We start from the raw sequence: 21,656 nt of genomic DNA on the forward strand, positions 1-21,656 counted from the left end.
AGATTAAAAAGGAGGGGGGACAGAGAGGATCCCTGTGGGACACCGCAAGTGGTAGGGAGAGTGGGGGCTGTGAAATTCTCCAGCTTTACAGCCTGGGATCTATCCGCCAGGAATGACTTAATCCAAGAGAGGGCCGCGCCGCTGAGGCCGGCTTGTTCGACACGGTGTAAAAGTATGGTGTGGTCCACCGTGTCGAACGCGGCCGATAGATCGAGTAGCACGAGGGCCTGATGGATTCCACTATCGGCATTGGTCCTTAGGGTGTTCTGCACGGCGAGGATCACTGCCTCGGTGGAGTGGGCCTGGCGGAATCCCGCTTGGTTGGGTTCCAAATAATCAGACATTTCGATGAAGTTGGATAAGCAGCTGGTTACGTGAGTTTCCAGAAGCTTAGCGCCATAAGGGAGGAGGGAGATGGGGCGGTAATTAGAGAGATTGGAGGGATCGGCGCCTGGTTTCTTGATAAGAGGGACCAGGATGGCCTTTTTGAAGGAGTCAGGTACTATTCCCCGTGACAGGGAGGTGTTCAGGGTAGGGAGAATGCCCTGGGGGAGTGCAGTGTAGACTTCTTTTAGGATGTGCGGAGGACAGGGATCGTTGGGTGAGCCTGATTTTACTCGGTTCATTAACTCCAGTAATTTGGGTGGTTCGATGGGGGGGATATCCTGAAGAGTGTTAGGATTTCTGCAGATATCCAAGTCGTCTGTTACAGCATGGTTGGTTTGGATGCTGGTTTTTATGGTGTCAATTTTCTCCTTGAAGAAGTTGTTAAGCATGTTGCACATGTCCTGTGAGGCAGGTTGAGAGGGAGAAGTTCTGGTGTCATTACATAGGTCGTTGACGACTCTAAAGATTTCTTGAGATTTGTTTTTGGCGTTGGAAATTTTTTCAGAGAAGAAGGAGGCTTTGGCAGATAAGATAGATACGTTGTAATTTTTTCGGGCTGTCTTGTAAAGTGCTCTATCAGCGGCGAGGTAGCCGTGTCTCCACTTCCTCTCCAGCTGACGGAGTTCTAATTTCTGCTTTTTTAGGTCGGCAGAAAACCATTTGTGGGCGTCCATACGACGGGCGCGGGAGAACTTAGTAAGGGGAGCATGATCATTACATGCCGAGAGGAGCCATTCGGTGTATGCTTTGTCCATCAGATTGATGTCTGGACCGGGGGTAGGGATGGAGTTGGTCAGGGTGAGGAGGAAATCTTGGAGGTTTAAGGATCTCCATTTCCTGACTAACCCCCCCGGAGGTGCATGGTTGTTAAGATGACCCTGGATGGTGATCGAGAATTGTAATAAGTGGTGGTCAGACCAAATGCATGGTGATGCCGTAGGGCAGGAGGTGGGAATATTGCGAGACCAGATGTGGTCTAGGATATGTCCTTTTTCATGAGTGGGGATCAAGACATGTTGGCGGAGATTTAGATTAAAGAGGAGTTCAAAAAGTTCTGTGGCGTGAGGCCCAGCTTCCGGGTCGTTGTACCAATAATTGAAATCTCCTATGACCATGACCTTGTCATAGTCGACGACTAGACCAGCTATTTGCTCAGACAAGGAGATAGGAAAGGAGGGCTTAGATGTAGGAGGCCGGTATATCAGTGCTAGCACCATGGAGCCAGTCTCCATGTCGGATTTGATAACTAGATTATCCGTGTCTGGTAAGTCTAGGGGAGATAAGGTGGAAAACCTGAGGTCTTTATGAATAATGGCGGCGACGCCTCCTCCGACTTTTCCTGATTTCCTGTTAGCAGACAGAATGTAATAATCTGATGGTAAAGCCGAGAGTATATCTGGCAGGGAGTCTGGAGTGAGCCATGTCTCCGTGACAAAAAGTATGTCAGGGCTATCTGCTGTCAAGAGCAGGAATATATCGAGTTGGTGTTTGGCCAGGGATCTGGTGTTAAGGTAAAGGCAGCGGAGGGTCCGGGAATCAGGTTTTGGGGAGGCTTACTTTTTTTAGGTATTATAGGAGGAATAGGTGCCGATTCCTGTGAGGGATAGTGAGAGAGAATGTTGCTTGCTTTAAGGCGGGCGAGAGTAGATGAGTCCAGGGATTGAAAAGTGGGGTTGTGAAGAGAATGCAGCTCTTGGGAGGAATACCTCATAGGTTCTTCATGATGCCTGGTCCCTGGGCCCGTCCAGGAGCGGACGGGCGCAGACGGGCTTGCATTAGGCGCTCCAGCTGCGCTCGTCCGCTGCGCTTCCTGCCGAGGCACATGATGAAGCAGATAGGGGGCGTGGCCTCAAGGGGGCGTGGCTAGCGAGCGCGCCAGCGATGGCGGCCGCTGAATAATCACAACAAACAATGCCGCAGCAGCGCTCAATCGGCTGCGTGGTAGGAGGGCGCTGAGAGAATAAGGTAAGCTTTCCAAAGGTTCTTAAGTCAACACATTAAAAGCAAGATCAAATTACAGTGCAACAAATTTTTTAAAAATAGCGTACCTCCAGAACCCGGCTTTCCGCCTCAGGTCTGGGAAACTGGTTTCTGACTGCGAGTTGCGAGCGGCGCCTTATAACGGGGAAGGGGGCGTGGCCTCAAGGGGGCGTGGCCTCAAGGGGGCGTGGCTAGCGAGCGCGCCAGCGATGGCGGCCGCTGAATAATCACAACAAACAATGCCGCAGCAGCGCTCAATCGGCTGCGTGGTAGGAGGGCGCTGAGAGAATAAGGTAAGCTTTCCAAAGGTTCTTAAGTCAACACATTAAAAGCAAGATCAAATTACAGTGCAACAAATTTTTTAAAATAGCGTACCTCCAGAACCCGGCTTTCCGCCTCAGGTCTGGGAAACTGGTCTATATTGTACCAGATGTGAGTGAGAGTATACACTTTGGCAAATGTATTTGAGATAAATAATAGAGTTTATGTACATGAAGGAAATAATTAACAAAGTGTAGATAGGAAAACGCATAGCTACACATATTGATAATGATATTCTATGCTGAATTGTTTTTTTGTACAATCAATTTGATTATTTTTTCCCCCGCTATTCAATGATGAAATCACTGTGTATGGTAAAGTTAAGTGAAATCTGAGAACAGCAAAAAATGGGAAACTGATAATGTTATGTAATTCTAAATTTATGTTGTGTTATCAAAAATATATTATAATGTCTGTAATATATCATCATTAAATACAAGTTTTTCTTTTTCTCATTTATAGTAGCTCCTGTTGAAGTTTGAAAACAGTTGTAATGCTGTTTAGGATAATACTACTCTAAAATTGTTTTACTGAGAAATATATCCAAATTACTTGAAAGGTAAGAATACATAATATAATATGCATGATAACCGGGAAAAAATGTTTTCAATGAAATGATATGGTATTTGTTTCTAATATAAATAATGTTCATCCTTTAGACTACTTCAAAAGTATGATCATATTTCTGTGGAGCAGTATCACATTTACTTGTCACAAAAGAACGTGGATGAATAGAAGTGCTTTTATTGTAAATTATTTACTCCTCATTATACTGGACAGGTATGTATTGAACTCTCCAAGGACTTCTCATATGCATACATAAATAGGAGATGCACTAATGGAATTACCCAGGGACTACCCATGCACTCACGGAATGAAACAGACACTATGAATGCACTCATGCAATCACACATGGACTACCCATGCACTCTTTCATTAATATCTATGCACGCATGTAATCGGCCAGACACTGCTGTTGTACTCACCTATTCATCCAGCCACTAACGATGTACTCATCCATTTACTCATGCACTGCCCATGCACTCATCCAATCACCCAGGCAGTATCCCTGCACTCTTGCAATCACCCATGCAATCATGCAGGCACTATTCTTGCATTCAACCATTCACTCAGGCATTACCCATGCACTCATCCATTTTCTCAGGCACTACCATTGCACTCATCCTTCCACTAAACACTACCCATGCACTCATCTAAGCACCCAAGCATTACCCTTGCACTCATGAAGTCACTCAGGCACTACATATGCACTCATCCAATCACCCAGGCAGTACCCCTGAACTCATGCAATCAGCCAGGCACTACTTATGCACTAATCCATTCTCTTAGGCACTCATCCAATGACCCAGGCATTACCATTGTATGCATCCTTCGACTCAGGCACTACCCATGCACTCATCCAATCACCCTCGTACTGCCCCATGAAATCACTCAGGTAGTATCCCTGCACTCATGCAATCACCCAGGCATTACCCATGCACTCGCACTCATGCAATCACTTAGACACTACTCTTGTACTCATCCATTCAGTCAGGCACTACTCATCCATTCTCTCAGGCACTACACATACACTCATCCAATGACCCAGGCACTAACCTTGCACTCATCCTTTCACTCATGCACTACCCATGCACTCATCTAAACACACAGGAATTACCTTTGCACTCACCCTTTCACTCAGGCACTACTCATGCACTCATCCAATAACCCAGGCACTACCCATGCACACATCCAAATACTCAGCCACTACCAATGTATGTATTCATTCAATGAGGCACTACACATGCACTTATCCAATCACCCTGGCACTACCCATGCACTCATACATTGGCACACACACTACCCTTGCACTCATGCAATCATTCAGGTAGTACCCCTGTACTCAAATATTCACTCATACAGTATACTTACACTCAAGGCTTCACTGACGTACTACCTATGCACTCATTCAATCCTCCAGGCACTATTCTTACATTTGTCACACACACACATTTATGCAAGTAATCAGTTTCACGACATAATATTTTTCTATTTTAACAAGTATAGGTGGTTCCGTAAGAACCTTTTTTTTTTAAACAAGTTGGAGGGTTTTTTTATTTTCAAATTTATTTAATTTTGGGTGTTTTTTAATTTTTTTAACTTAAAAAATAAAGTTAACCAGTCCAACTAATATGTTTCATAACAACAAAGAAACACAAGGTAGAACCCCCCCTAAAAATAAATGAGTCAATAGAAAGTTCCCCAAAGTAAAGAGTTGTCAAGCATTTTCGACAGTAAGTTCCTGCATCAGCAATTTCCGGAAATATCCTGGGTTGAGGAGTGGTGAGAACAACACCAGCTGACATAGATGGTTGGTTACCGTCATCAGCTGCAGCTTGCTCTCTCTTCACATACAAAACCAGAGACATTTTGCAGTTATAGTTAGCTGAGCTAACTATAACTTGTGCCCCCTTGATGAACTGCTAATGACCTCATATATTACATAACTCATGACATGGTCAGTGACATCATTGATGACATCACTGGTGGCATTTCAAATGACATCACCGATGACATCACCTGGTTACTGCAAGCGTTTCTAAAAAAGCTTATGAGTGTTACATATATATACACCATGGTATATTAATGAATCAGTGGGTGTATGAGTGCCTGTATGGATGATTTAGTAGGTGCGTGACTGACTGTATAAGTGAGTGATTACACATGTCTCAGTGAATATAAGGGTGAGTAACTATTTGTGTGAATATCTGTATAGTTTGGCAGTTGGTGTGTAAGTGACAGCATGGGTTGGTGAGTAGATACATGAGTGGCTGCATGGGTTATTGATTGGTTATCTGAGTACCTGTAGAGGTGTATGAATGTCTGTGTGGGTGGGGGAGGGGGCGTGACTCCCTGAATGGATAAGTGAGTGGGTGAATCAGTGGCTATATGGGTTTGTGTATGCATCTGACTGGGGCTGTATGGGTGAGTGAGTGTGTGTATGGCTTTGTCAGTGAGTGAATGGATGTGTCTGCGACATATGGGCAACTGTATAGGTGAAAGGCAGTTTATGTCAGTGGTGGAGTATATAAGTGACTGTATGTGTGAGTGAATTAGTGAGTGTGAGAGTGGCTGTACGAATGAGTGTGTGCTTGTATCAGTGACTGTTTAGGTGAGTAGGGATGTGTTAGTATCGGTATGAATAAGTGAATTGGCGTGTGTATAACTGTATAGGTGAGTAAGTAGCTGTGTGATTGACTCTATGGGGGAGTGAATAGGTATGTGAGTAGCTCAATGGGTGACTGAGAGTGTGTGAGTGGCTGTGTTGCTGTATGAGCAGATATATCAGTGGTTTGATTAGTGAGTGAGTGGGTAAACAAGTGGCTATATGGGTGACTGAGGTAGATGTGTGTATAGAACTATGAATCGGTGAGTGGGTATGTAAGTACTGGTATGGGTGTGTCAATGGTTTTGAGAATGGTAGTGTGAAAGCGGGTAGTGGTTGTATAAAAGGTTACAGTGGGGTGTGAGTGGGTGCATCAGAGATTCTGTCAATGCTGTCATCAGTGATGTCATTTGCGATGTCATCAGTGATGTAATCAGTGATGTCACTGACCATATCATCAGTGATGTAATGTGTGAGGTCATAAGCAGTGTATTGTGGGGACACAAGTTAAAGGTCGCTCAGCTCAGTTAGCTCAGCTAACCATAACTGCTGAATTTCTCTAGTTTTGTATGAGTGAAATATCAGTCTAACTTTAATGTCCATGTAACCTTTGTTTTTTTCACTGAATTTATAAGGTTTTTAAAATTCTATTCCCCAACTATAACACTCATGTAGCCAATGATTTTTTAAATACATTTTTGAGGTTTTTAAATTATACCTACTATCTAAAATGACTCTATAAAAGGTATGTTTATAAGCTTGTATTTTCTTCAGTGGAATAAAAAGCATTTTTTTGTTTACATTTTTATATATATGGTGATTACACAAACCCCGTGGAAACATCGCAAAAACGGAAAACAAAAGCAGACATTTGATGACCACCAACACATCCAAAAATAATATGTGAAAAAATCCATTCTGAACTTTGCCCTGCACATAGTACTATATACATACCTCTTTCAAAGCATGTTCCAACTCACATTTATCTACTAAGTTTCTTTATACACCATCTTTCCAACCTATTTTCCATTTACATGGTTATTCGGGACATCGCGATGACATCGTTAACCACGACGATTGCGCCTTTTCTATAAAGTCTAAAACACATATATTCACACATACTATAGTATTTGACTCATTAGGAGCTTCTTACAGTATTCTTTAAAGTCATGTTTTTCAAGATAGTTTCTTTAAAAAACCACCTCTAAAACCTATTTTATGTTTTTTGGTAGTTGCGATGACGTTGGTAAACACGATGCCCGCGGGCACATGGCAAAAGCGGAAAACAAAAGCGGACAATCAATAGCCACCAACACATCCAAAAATAATAAGTAAAAAATCAGTTCTAAATATTTTTAAACGAAGTTTCTTTAAAAACCGTCTTTCAGACCTATTTTCAGTTTTTGTGGTTGTTCGGGACATTACGACGTTGCAGTTAACTGCGACAGTCATGCCTTTTCCATAAAGTGAAAAACCATATATGCACACATATTACAGTATTTTACACGCTAGGGGGTTATGTGTACTAGTGTGTTTATATACGTATATATTTATATATATAGTATTTAATATTAGTGAAATGTATTTATTTATATTATATTCGATTTATATATTAAAATATTTAGCATTTACTACTTTAAACTCTATATTAAAATATCAATAATTCTGTACATTTTTGGACAATAATAATGTCAACGATATTTTTCTACGATACGTTAGTACTACCATTGTCAATATAGGAGCGCAATATTGTTGTAAAAGGATATTTTTTGACACAATATTTTTGTCAAAGATATTGTACCACAATATTGTGTCAGTAATTCATGGAAGAGAGCAGATAGCCTTTACTTAAGGAAAAGTATACAAAGTATTTAGCAGTATTAAAACAATTAACATATCAAACTGCAACACGATTGTAATCCCACAACCAACTTCTAAAAGTAGGGACAAATGTAGCAAAAAGAGTCAAGTAAGTGAAGTTCCAAAACCCTCTCTAACTGCCCTTCCTAGGCTGAAAGGAGTAAATTTATTTTTGTGACGTATATATGTGTGCACGTATCCGTTGTGCACGTGACGTCAGATTGGGACGTCTTCATCTGACAATTTTTAATGGCGGATTTCGCGGCAGGTTGAACGCTACCTGGTTATACTGACATCCAGAAGTCGTCCAAATAGGGTGAGTGATGGTCGAGGACCGTACAGTTTTTTGACATAGGGGTGGCATTTCTGGCTTCCAAGCGCGTTTTGGAACTTTGGGCGCGGTTTGTGGGCTACAATAGCCTTTTCATTGTTTTTTCAGCTGCCACTTGTAATTACATGAGCTGCAGACACTACTATGTGAGCCAGCAGCGTGCAACTACTTTCTTCTATTTCGGGGGCCTTGATCGCGTTTTTAGTGGAGTAAGTGAATTTTGGTTGAATATAACTAATGAGATTGTTTTGCTTGTTATGAATTATGGAATAGAACAAATGAGGAATTGCAGAATGATGATATATGGAGGCAATGAGATTCTAACTAAAATGTTACGGTTAAAACCTACTAGAAAGGTGCTATGGAGAGTGTATTTCTGAAGTGGCCTTAGTGGAATATATCACGATTGTATCATATCCCATTGGGAGATAAGGTGTCTAATAAGAAAATAGAGTGCTATTTTAAGGCATGTCGATAAAGGTCAGTCAGGCCAGTCTGTACTACTGGGTATGATGTCGAATGGGTTTTTTCTAGTGATTACAATTTAGTTTTGGAAACCTTTCAAAACAATGTTTTTACAGGAACCAACCAGTCGGGATATTAAATGCATAATTTTGTGTGTCTTTCCCAGTGTCGGTCCATTCTCAACTTTAATACAGGATTCTGGACAATCTTATTCATATCCTGTGCTGCTTGGATTAAAAATAAGGTCCTACCTTATCATAGATAACTACTACGTATATTTCAAGGTATTTTTATTATTCTTATCTACGGTTTCTATTGGTAGCAGGTATCACAATCTTTTTGTTTTTTTTCTGTCTTTTCACATTCCAAAGGGCTTTTCTCTCACGGTGATTGTGTTTGCTTAATTTTGAGTATGTTTCTAAAAAGTATTGCTTCATATGTTCAGGTGTCCAGCTTTTCTTAATCACCTCCACCTTTTTCAATAAACTTTTTTCATCCCCCTTTGGATTTTGATGTGATAAAGCATATGCTGAAAACACTAAGTTGTTATGAGCGTTCTCAACACTGGAATTATTTTAAAATATCTAAAACTTTGTTGTATTATCTTATTATCTTATTGACAGCCTTGAAAAAGTTGTAAAACGACGAAACACGTATCGGCTGTGTAATTGCTGCAACAACGTAGCAACAGTGGTGAAGATCTGTGCGCTCAACAAATGTTTTGTTATTGTTTTCGTTATTGTGATTAAACTTAAATCTGACTGTGAAGAGTCAGTTATATACTATGATGTGCTCTGTCAATCATTGTACCAGTTGTATCTGACAAGGCTTCAATCATGGTCAGACTCAAATCAGACCCAGGTCCTAGTCTACCACTTCCATAGACTTTCATTGGTGCTTTGCCCTTTTTTGACTTGAAATTTAACAAAAATAACATTTTTGGCAGCCTTTATTTTTTGTTGTCATTTACAATATTTTTCTAATTTGGTTTGGTATTTATATTGCATGGTGTTTTGACTTTCTTACAGTTTTGGTGCCGCATAAATACTTAACCCATTAAGTGAAATGCCTAAAATGCCAAGACCAAGGCTTTCAAAGCAAATTCTTTTCCTCAAGGGAAGCCAGTGCAAAGTTTTCGGGTGCGGAGAGATCTGAGTCATAGGTTTAAAAAGGAAGACTGCCCTTGCGGCCGCATTCTGGACCACTTGTAATCCATACAGTAGGTACTCCGGGAGGCCAAGATAGAGGTCGTTAACATTCTCCAACCTAGAGACAATAAGAGCATGGACAACAGTCTTTCTGTGGGCAAGAGGCAGGAGAGGAAGAAACTTCTTGAGCATCCGCAGGAGGCCAAAGCAAGATCCTGTGACAGACTGGATTTGGGCTTTCATGGACAGGGTATCATCCAGCTTGGCACCAAGTTTCTCAGCCGTGCTAACTGAGGCAAGGAGTGGCGACATGTCAGATGGCCACCATTTCTTCCTCTCACCCAGAGGTGGAGAGCCAAAGAAAATAACCTCTTATTTCTCTTGATTGCATTTAAGCTGGTTCTCTCTGAGTCATGTGAAAACCCCAGTCAGGCATTGATTGATCTTTTCTTTTGCAAAGTCCTCCCCCTTGTCACAGGTGACCAGAAGCTGCGTATCGTCAGCATAGGAGATTATTGTCTCACTGCATGGCTCTGCCAAGGGAGCAAAGGGAGACATATAAAGGTTGAAAAGTGTTGGGCTCAAAATTGAGCCCTGAGGGTTACCAACCTTCATAGAAGGAATGGGAGAAGAAAAGGGGGGTGACCAGTCCTCTTGATATTTGCCCTCCAAAAAGGAGGAGAACCACTTAAGAACCGTGCCACCCTGGCCAAACTCCTGCAATCTGTGCAGGAGTCGGTCATGTGGAACGGTATCGAAAGCCGCAGAGACGTCCAGCAGAATCAACACCTCTTTACCCTCTTTATCCAATGTCTCTTTCCTGGTCCCTGAAATTTTGAGCAGAGCCGTCTCTGTGATGAAATTAGATCTAAAACCAGACTGGCTCTGGTGGAGGACATCATTTTTGCCAAATAATCCGTAATGACTGAATTAACAAATGTCTCAAGAGCCTTAGAGAAAAATGGGTTACAACAAACAAATGATGGACGGAATTCTGACAATCCAAACATTGTCCCCCAGTCAGAAGATCTGGACTAAATCCATCGTTCTTTTGCCCACTATGCCACCACAGTTTGGACCCAGCCATATGAAAATCAGTCTTGACCCTGTGCCCCAGGGGAACAGTCCAGACCAAATTGCCAGGCCAGGTCCTCCCTGGACTGGAAACAAGCATCCTGGGACCGGTTTCAGGGTATGTCACCCTTCTTCAGCCAGGCTAGCTGGAATCCAGTGGCACAGTGAGCAAGGGACCCAAGTCTGGGCATACCTATCCCACTTAGGGCGAAAAGTGTTACAGCAAACAAATGATGGACGGAATGCTGACAATGCAAAAACTTCTCCCCCAGTCAGAAGATCTTGGTTTAATCCATTGTTCTTTTGCCTACTACGCCACCCCTGTTTGGACCCAGCCATATGCAAATCAGTCTTGACCCTGTGAAAACTGGCGTGACGTAGTGGGCAAAAGAACGATGGAACTCAGTTAGAACGGAGTTCGAGACCCACCCTCCCACCACACAGTCAAATTAAATATAACAATTGTAGCAGTAGGGAATGTAAAACAATATTTAAAATACAATATTTAAAATGCTAGGGAGGTTAAAAAAGATATTTAGGCAGTGAGGGAGCCACCCGTTAGGCACAGTAACAATTCTAGCTTTTGGCGTGACTGAGAACAGGGGAACAAGCAGCAGGCTAGAGAGAGGCCAACTGCGACCGCGCAGAGACCCTCCTTTTATTCCCCCGTGTTGGACAACTAGAGCTCTCACCCATCAAATGGCACTGCTTTGTATCTGCAGTCAGAACTCAGTTAGAATGGAGTTCGAGACCCACCCTCCCACCACACAGTCAAATTCAATATAACGGTTGTAGCAGCAGGAAATGAGAAACATTATTTAAAATACAATATTTAAAATGCAAGTGAGGTTAAAAAAGATATTTAGGTATTATCAAACAAGGATGGAAGCCATACATTGGTATCATTATTGCTGATGTCATTGCTGCTGTGCGAGCAAAAGTAGCGATATACATTGACGTTGCATTGACGTGGTTATGTGGGCACAAATTATGACATTTGTTCACTTTGCATTTACTGATATTGCCGTAGTCAGGGCTGCATATATCATGACAATAATTGACAACGTATTCACCCATTCCAACAGTAAGGAAAGCAAAAGAAGGCACAGACAGGGTTTTCCAGGTAATTTTTCAGAGTTCAGGCACTTGTGCAATCCGTCCTTATCACCCCACTGGCTTCAGAACTCTGTTTGCTTTACTCATGCTAACTCGGAGTAAAGTGCCTCTGCTCCCTTTGAAACATTCCAAAATCTGCTTATTCCTCATCGGCACATTTAACGTACCTGTAAGTTTAATATATGGAGTAGAAAAGGTACCCATGACCTTGAAATTAAATGTAACTTGGGATTGTATGACAGAATTTGCAATCTACTATAGTGGCAGTGTACATATGGTTTCAGGCAAGTATATCCTTACTGCTGCAATGTAGAACCTGCATAGTGACTTGTCAAAATAAACTTCTTCAACAGGAAAGACCTCCCTTTTAAATATTAGTAAGTCATCCTGATCTAGATCTGTAGCATACAAGGCTGGGTGCATGGTATTTAAAAGAGGGCCAATCTGAAAATTCATATTACCATGTTCCTACAGTAACAAGACCCAAAAAAGCTATTTTCGATAGTGGCAGGCCTAACTGTTCTATGTAGAAGCCAGAGTACAGGTTAAAATAAGAATGTTGTGTCTCCAGAATGCAAATAATTAAACCACTGTTTTTAGTAGTAATAAAAGCCCAATTCCATGGTGAACAGATTGTTTATAAATATAAAGGAAAAGTAACTTTTAAAAAGTTACCTTGAATGAGGTGTGAAATTCTTTTAGGGAACTACTCAATAGGTGTGTTTTGATTGAAAGTTCCACCTAAATGGGCAGGGACAACTCCTCTAAGATGAGCAGAATATTCAGAGTGTGGGCAGCGGTCAACCTGTTGGCAGAGCAGTCTGAAATCCTGCCTCTCAGGTCTGTCTGAACCACATGTCAATCTTTGATGCACTTGAAAAGGAGCAAACAGGATGCCAGGACATTTCGTGTATATCCTCTACCTCAGTGCTGGAGCACCCTCCTGTTGTCCTATCAGACTTCTGTTTCCTGCTTTGGTGTGTGCACAGGGCCAGAATTAAACATTTCCCTAAAGCAATCTCACACAAACACTCAGCCCTCAAATCCCAAGTTTAGTGTGATCAGAAATGTTCACCATCTTGAAAATGCACTGGCACATATCATTTTGGAACACACTAACAGTGTTGGGATGTTGTTCAAAATAAGTCAAACCACTGGCAATAGCTCAGGATAGAACCTCAACCCTGTGCGTCATGGTAACAGTCAAGCCTGAACTGCCAAGTCAGGTCCTCCCTGAACTGGAACACTATTAACCCAGTAACGGGTTCACCTTAGTAATGGGCTTATCAGATGGGTACAGCTTCAGGGTACAAGTGCAAACTACCTCACAAGGAGAGTCTATGTCCCTCGCAGAACCTTGAGGTCATCTTCATTGCATTTGGCTGTTATCCCTAAGTTTTACCACACCAGTAAAGGAGGTTGCTCCTTTAATGGTCAGATCGCCCAAGCCTGTAACCTCCTGCCGGTGACATTCAGACAGGTGATTGGACAACTCACTTTTAGGAAGTTGCTAAAAACCTGGCTCTTCCAAAACCTACCTTAAGTTTCCCCTCTCCCTGGGGACAGCAGCAGCCTATGTCAGAGGTTCTTTAGTGCCAGGACACTCTTCATGAGTAGCTGTGCACTTTATAATACCCCCATATCATATCATACAATTATTACTTAGGAGTTCCAATGAACTCAAATCATTGCTGTCAGATTTACCCAAGGTTACCTCCCCATCAACAGAGTCAGAGATCTGTGGTCAGGCAGGTCCTGTGACCCACACCCATGCCTATTGAATAACAGGACAAAGGTGGGATACATACGCAATCAGGGAAAACCCAGATCGATACCACATATAGTTGCGCCAAAAACAAGTCTGAGGTAAAACACGTTTCACCAAAGGCTTGCGTTCCCCAGAAATACCACAAAGCTAGATACCACATGTAGAAAGGTACATTCAACCAATCAGGACACAACATGTAGTGATCACACGCTCCTCAGGCTGGACATCTGGACCCACATATACACTGGCCCACATTAGCTCTCCCAGAGGTCAAGAGCCATCTATGGCCTTATTAGATGCATATTTTCGATTGATTTATGACTAAGATGCTCTTTAGAAATATAGAGATCATTTTATTATACCTTGTGTACTGTATACATTGCCAGTCAAAACTTTGTACATCGAGAGATGTGAACAGACGCTCTCTGTACAGACTCTCCTGGCTCCAGCGTTTAATTAAACCAACTTGTTCCTATTTTGCCAAATGCCTCTTGTCTTTTCATTTATTTAAGGTCGATTCATATCCGAGCAGCATTACCATGCCAACATGATTAAAGGAAATAATTGGTTTAAGAGCCAAGTGCACATTGTTCAGGCAAGGGAGTAGCAAGAGCTGTGAATATAGCAGGACCCAGAACCCCATAATGAGCTATAAGCAGCATAATTTTCCTGCAATTGGGACCACCTCAAAAATCTTTTATCCAAGCACGTAGTTGAAATAAACATTGAAAATGATGTGAAAATCCTGAAAATCGCCTTGTTTATGTATAGTAAGATGCAGAGCACTTCTGCCACCAATGACCCATGCTACAGTGAAAAGCCTTTGACGTTGTCCTTATCATTTTGATTTTCTCGAAACTTTCAAAATGCTTGAAAATGTTAAAAGTATTTTTATGAATTTGAAAGTTGATGCTCTGATACAACTGTACTTTCAGACTGTGAAGGGCATATTTAATGATTGTGGACAACATAATACTGTATTGGCATTTCTGCACCTAGGAGTAGTGATAATCTAGGTATCATTAATTAGGTCATAGCAAAGCTGCACCATTACAAGATGGCTCCTGGGTAATAGGAAAAACATATAGGGATCAGTGATTCTGCACCAATTCCTGCATATTATTCCCAATTGTAGGCCAATTTTCACCTGCACATTTTGCCTGCTATTAACGAATCAAATGTCTGGGTAAAAATGTTGTGTGCTGCCATATTTCCACAATGCTTGTAATGCCTGATGCGGTGGCTAACTGTAGTTACCAATCACATTGCGAATTACCCACTTCTCAAAATGAAGTCCAATGTACTTCTTAATTCAGGATTTAGTGGCTTAGCATGTTTACATATTTTAAGGATGGTGAAATAGTTTTCTTAAGACAGCATGTTATAGCCATGAAAAACACTGCATTGTCAGTTGCTAATTTGGAGGCAGTGAACTCTACTATGCAAACATGTTGGAAAGTAGGTATTGATAGGGGTAAACTTGCGTAAACCGTAACTTGCGTTCAGGTACAGCGGCAAACTTTGCAGTACCTAGGTTTAAAAGAGCCAGAATGGGCGGGAGATCTTTCTCCTACCTGGGGCCAACGCTGTGGAACACACTGCCCTTGTACATTCGCAAGGAGGAAAGTTATGTGAACTTTAGAAAGAACATAAAAACGTGGCTTTTTAATAAATAATTGCTTGGTCTGTTCTCTCCCCAGTGATTCTTGAGTGTTTTGCGTTTCTGGCGCCGGGAAACCCTTGGTGGGTAGCTGCGCGCCTTATAAATGCTATAAAATAAATAATAAATAAATAAGTATGCATATGTAATGTAATGTAATGTAATGTAATGTAAAATGGCATTTGTACCGCGCAGCAGTCACTCCAAGGAGCATCAAGGCGCCAATATACCACTAGTAATAAGTCTACTAACACAGTACAATGTCCAGTAAAGCTCTCAGTAAATTACCCTCTTGCTCAACCCTTGGTAGCTAACAACGAGCAGTCAGGCCTGATTTAGGAGACAGGAGTGAAAAGCATTTAAAAACACCAATACATCAAATAAGTAGGACACAACAGACAATGAAAATCGCACAGCAATTTATAAACATGGTAAATATTTGTGTGACCACATAGCTACCAGAAGGACAAACATCCATTGTAGGGAACCGGAGATATGAATTTTTAAAGATGAACCACTTTATAATGCTGAAAAGCCTAGAGCGCCACTCTGGGAAGTCTGGTCGTGCTTGACCATAACTAAGTCAAAGCTTCAAGCCGACTCCGATGGATCCCTGGCCGGATACACTAAGCAGGATGCCCAGATACACCACAGAACTCTGCCGAATTGGCATTTGTTGGCTTTAATAGTCTGACCTGTCTGCTGCATGACCTGAAGGACTTTCCCCAGTTATTTTAAGTGATCCTCCCAGGTGGAACTATACACAGCTATATCATCAAGATAAGCTGCACTGAACTGCTCCAACCCGAACAGGACCCTGTTCACCAACCTTTGGAATGTGGCTTGGCATTCTTTAAGACAAAAGGCCTTACTTTGAACAGGTATTATCCTGCGGGTGTGGAGAATGTTGACCTCTCCTTTCCTCCTTCAGTGAGACTAATCTGCCAGTAGCCGGAAGGGAATAAATGTACTCAGACACTTAGCAGTAGGGGTGAGCAGAATTTGCATAATCGCGTTAACCAAATCTTCGGGAAAACGTCCAAAATCTCTGCAAACATGCGGAAATATCATGAAGATGCGGAAGTGCTTGTCCCGCCTGTTCGCGATATTTTTTGCGTGATTGCGTTGAAAATGTGTCGCCAACTTGCCCATGCGGTTGCTTATGGGCGCAGCCATCTTGTTTTCACTTATCCCGCCCGCTCGCGATGCTATTTCCCGTTCCGGGTCGTGCAATGCATGCTCTCGCCCGTTCGCGATAAGTATTTCCTGTTCAGGAACGCTATTACGTGTTCGCGACGTTTTCTGCGTGATCAGGGGAAAAATATCAAGCGAACTTGCCTACGTGGTCAAAATGGGCACGACCATCTTGTTTTTCACTCTATTGCTATGGTTCTGGGACCTGCTTTTCAATGCTCTCTCTATCTTTTCAATCCTTTGTTTGTCTTTTTTATTTATTATCTCTCAGACTATTTCCCTGATTCTATATTTTTTGTTTTTGTCTACTTTTTGTTTTTTAACTACTTTTTCACTCTCTTTCTATAACCTGATTTTTTCATTTCTTTTACTTACTTTTTTTTTTTACCTTTTCTTTCCTGCCCCCGCCTACCCCAGAACCATGTCAAAGTGCCACAGGGCTCGACGTAGCCAAAGCCGCGACCACCTTCCGGAAGGCGGCGCCCACAAGGGGTGCAGGCACGTGCCTTATTTGTGGAGGTGGAGTTGGCCGCACTAGTTTTCTTTGTGCAACGCCACCTCCCCTTAACCCTGGCAGCAGGCGGCAGGCCTTTGTCTGGGTACGAGCTCCGAGAGCGTCATCAGCGGTGGGGAAAAGCGCCGGGCAGTGCTTTGCTGCTCTGATGTCCGGCGCACACAGAACTAGCTGACAAACCAGTGGTCCAATATCCTGGACCAGGAGCAGGACCTGCTGGACCTGCTAGGAGTGGTGGTCCCGGGTCTTGGTGGGTAACTAATTAATTATTACTACTTTGTGTCTGTTCTTCTGCGCTGTGTTATATATTGTGAATATCTTTTTTTTCCAACCAGCTAGAATGCTGCTGCTTACATTACAGGTAAATAATGTTTAAAAGTCTTCTGTGATTGTTATGACACAGGTGCTCTGCGCTACTAATCTTACTTGTTTGCAATTTTGCGTTTGCGCTCCCTTAGCATGATTATGTAAGAGTTTATTTTAGAAAACTTAAGTTAGGTAATGCTAGATTGACTCTAGTCCTTCCTTTGTCCTGTCACTAAGAGATAGGGGTGGATTGATACTTAGGTTTAGTTACTTATTAGTATGAGTTTGTAGTTTTTTAGTAGTATGCATGACGCCCCCTCTGTTACGTAATGTGCTGCTAGTGCTTACCCCAGTCCTTAGTAGAACCTTTTGTAGTTTGTTCAGTGAGTGGTAATAGGCTTAGCAGTAGCAGAACATCAGCATCAACCAACCAAAAATTTGGTGTATGCAAAAATGTAGTGCAAAAGGGGGTGGTGATGGATGGAGCATCTGAATCAATCAAATACTCACACCCAGTCAAAAGATCTGGGTTTAATCCATCACCGTTCTTTAGCCCACTCTGCCACCCCAGTTCAGACACGGCTATATGAAAATCAGTCTGACCCTGTGCCTCAAGGGAACAGTCCAGCCCGAACTGCCAAGCCATGCCTTCCCTGGACCGGAAACAAGCTTCCGAGGACCGGTTTCTGGCATTACAGCCGTCTTCAGCCCGGCTTGCTTGAATCCAGTGGCAAAGTGAGCAAGGGACTCACGTCTGAGCAGACCCTGCCACACTTATGGCGGCCAAAAGCGGTTCAAAAGGGGGTGGTGATGGATGGAGCATCTGAACCAATCAAACACTCACACCCAGTCAAAAGATCTGGGTTTAATCCATCACCGTTCTTTAACCCACTCTGCCACCCCAGTTCAGACATGGCTATATGCAAATCAGTCTGACCCTGTGCCTCATGGGAACAGTCCAGCCCGAACTGCCAAGCCATGCCTTCCCTGGACCGGAAACAAGTATGCAAAAATGTAGTCATGTGTCCTCCAATTATGCACTTTTGAGGACTAAAAGAAGTGGAAATGCATACTCAATGTACAATTGGCACGCCTGGAATAGGTGTGTAGGTCAGGTTGTATGTACTACTTACGCTTAGTTAGTGTTCTGGAATCAGAATGGAACACTGGATTAGTATTGATAAATATTTACTAGTCGATCCGTGAATCCCCCAATAGTACTTGTCGACCAGATGGGATAGGTCAATTTTATTGCAATTGTTGTTTACATAAATGTTTTTTTGACCGTCCTTTAAAAATATTTTATTTGTTTCACACCAATCATCAATGTTTGTCTCTTTCTTATATCTTTCATGATCAGCACCCAGGGGCAAGAAGACGGGGTTTGAGTCGGCCGGAGCACTTGAACACCAGGGACAGGAGGACCAGGATGAGGGCCCTTCTGCTGGCCCCAGTAAGTCTTCCTGTTTTTAATATTAATAATTGTTATTCCCTAACTTTTACTGCCCCATATTTTTTCCGATCTATTTTATCCGTTTCCTAATGCTATTTTTTACCAACAATTACACTTCGATCTAGACTATCTGTTTCTAAATTCTTTTTATCCCTTCCTCTAACTGCCTCTGCTATGATGACTCTCTGTACTACTACTATTAGTCTGTTTGTAGCTAAGCTAGCCCAGTTGGCCACTCTTTATTTAAAAGATTTTAAATAAAACTCAGATTCACCAGTAGCTCTAGCCATTGAGTCCAGTCCTTCGGGTTTTCCTCTTGTACTACTTCTAGTTTTATTAATCTTGAGGCTTTGTTAATCTTGAGGCTTTTCGACAATTCCCACCAACAAAATGTCCAGCTAGATTTTACTATTTTGATAGGATAGGACACACTACTACTTTTGTAGGGATTTTGCACATACAGAACTTTGCACAAGAAAATAGGATGCTGGTGATGGGAGGTTGGACCTTTCTCACACCTCAATCAGAACCACAATCCCCTGCCAGACTAGTTATAGTAGTGTCTCATAACTATTAGCTCTCCGAACCCCCCCAAGATACCCAACAATGAGTAGACAACCCAGAACATAACACTCCTGACCTCTCAGTCGTGGAAGCAATGCACATGCACACCCTTCCTTTCGCTCGCTCACTCGTGTAGGTCCACACCAAATACCACTGAGTCTATGTAAGTTCAAAAGTTTTATTTTCAATTGACAAGCTCTGTACGTTGTCCTATATTTCAGCACCGACAGCAAAATGCATAACATAAAAACAATAAACATTGTTACACTTAGTTACACTTACAACAACTACAAGTCCATAGAACGAAGATTAAAAAAATGGGAAATCATGATAACTGAACAGTGGTGGAAGCACCAGCATCCCCTTGGTAGGAATATAGTTTATATAAAATGATAAATGAAGATCTCTAAGGAAATTCTGGGGATCCCTCACCTTAGAAGAACTTAGTACTGGCTACATCATAAGCTCTGCAAATCTCTGGTTTGTAGAAGGGAATCTTCCATCTGTTATCTGTTATCTGTTCTTCATAAAAAAAATGGCTTGGGTGGTGGCCGAGGTCAGGGAAGATGGCGGCCTCCCTTACCCTCAGGCTGCGCAGAGCCGGGCTATGGAAGGTGATGGTGTCCGTGGCTCCGCACCTTCGCCAAGGCGGCTGCAGGTTCCTGAGAAGCAGAGGGACACTGCAAGGAATTCCCTCTCTTAAAGTGTTCATGCCGGCCCTTTCGCCCACAATGGAAGAAGGGAACGTAGTGAAGTGGTTGAAAAAGGAAGGTGAGGTTGTGAATGCTGGGGATGCCTTGTGTGAGATTGAAACCGACAAAGCGGTGGTAACCATGGAGTCCAGCGATGACGGCGTGCTTGCCAAAATTGTGGTGGAAGAAGGTAGCAAAAATGTGCACCTGGGGACCCTGATCGCTTTGCTGGTGGATGAGGAGGAAGATTGGAAGGAGGTTGAAATACCAGCTGACTCTGGAGGACCTCCCCCACACGCAGCATCTGTGGCCCCGCCTACCCATCCAGAGGTTTCACTGCCTGGGAAAGAGGACCATCGCCATGGAAAACTTGGAGTTCGCCTCAGCCCGGCAGCACGACAAATTCTGGACACACACGGAATTGATTGGAGCAGCGTGGTCCCCACTGGCCCTCGAGGGATAATCACCAAAGAGGATGCCCTCAAGTTGCTGGCGCAGAAGGGTCAGAGCAAGGCTGCAGAACGGGCGCCTCCACCTCCATTGGTTTCAGCCCCCACACAAGCACCCCATCTTGCTGAGACCGCCAAAGCCCCTCAGACTGCACCCACCACGGCAGCTCACCCGAGGACTCTGGTGCCACCACTGTCTGTTCCAGGACAGTCTCCAGCACCGGGGAGCTTTTCAGAAATTCCTGCCAGCAACATTTGCAGAGTCATAGCTAAAAGGTTAACTGAATCCAAAAGCACCGTCCCTCACGCCTATGCGACCACTGATTGTGACCTGGGAGCCGTGCTAAAGCTGCGGAAGGAACTGGCGAAAGACGATGTCAAGGTTTCAGTGAATGATTTTATCATCAAAGTGACAGCCGTGACCCTTAAACAAATGCCTGAGGTGAATGTGACTTGGGATGGAGAGGGCCCCCGGCAGCTGCACTCCGTTGACATCTCTGTTGCTGTGGCAACGGAGCGAGGCCTCATCACACCTATCATCCGAGATGCCGCCGCCAAAGGGGTGCAGGACATCGCTGCTTCCGCAAAGGCCTTTGCAAAGAAAGCGAGAGATGGGAAACTGTTACCAGAAGAATACCAAGGGGGCTCTTTCAGGCAATTATTAATGTGTACTCTCGCCCAGTCAGTGCGGCCATGGAATCGCCTACACTTGAAAATCTTTCGTCATTGTTGGGCCAACTTCCCACTGATTGTAAGATAGTGATGGGCGGAGATTTTAATTGTCATTTTGAACCACTGGAAGGTTTAAAAGAGGGTGCCCTCACTGCTGAAGATGACTTCTGGGGTGTTCCACCATGCCAATTCCCCCACCCTAAATCTTGGTCCCCTCTTGGAGTGCAAATCATGTCCCTTACTTTAAACTTTGTGCTAAGGGCCTGTAATGGACGCACTCCTTCTGACATCCCTTCTTTGTGTACCTTCAATAGGAAGGACCATGAATCGAGGCTGGACTACATTTTTGTAGATATTGGTCTGTGGTCCAAGGTCCAGGGTTTTAGGGTAGTTGTAAGAACAGATAGTGACCACAACGCACTTTTACTATATATGGTGCATCCTGCACCTGCTGTTGGGTCACTATCCGCCAATCCCAGAGATGATTCCGGGAACCTGGTTCTTAGCTCCAATAGACGTAGGGTAAAATGGGGGAA

At 43.1% G+C, this 21,656-nt stretch overlaps 1 pseudogene; it reads left to right on the forward strand.

Moving 5' to 3' along the window:
• The first annotated feature begins 19,862 nt into the window (after positions 1–19,862).
• On the forward strand, positions 19,863–21,208 carry LOC144762653 (pyruvate dehydrogenase protein X component, mitochondrial pseudogene; annotated as a pseudogene).
• Positions 21,209–21,656: the final 448 nt, after the last annotated feature.

This window comes from Lissotriton helveticus, chromosome 1_1 (assembly GCF_964261635.1).
Source record: "Lissotriton helveticus chromosome 1_1, aLisHel1.1, whole genome shotgun sequence".
NCBI classification, from domain to species: domain Eukaryota; kingdom Metazoa; phylum Chordata; class Amphibia; order Caudata; family Salamandridae; genus Lissotriton; species Lissotriton helveticus.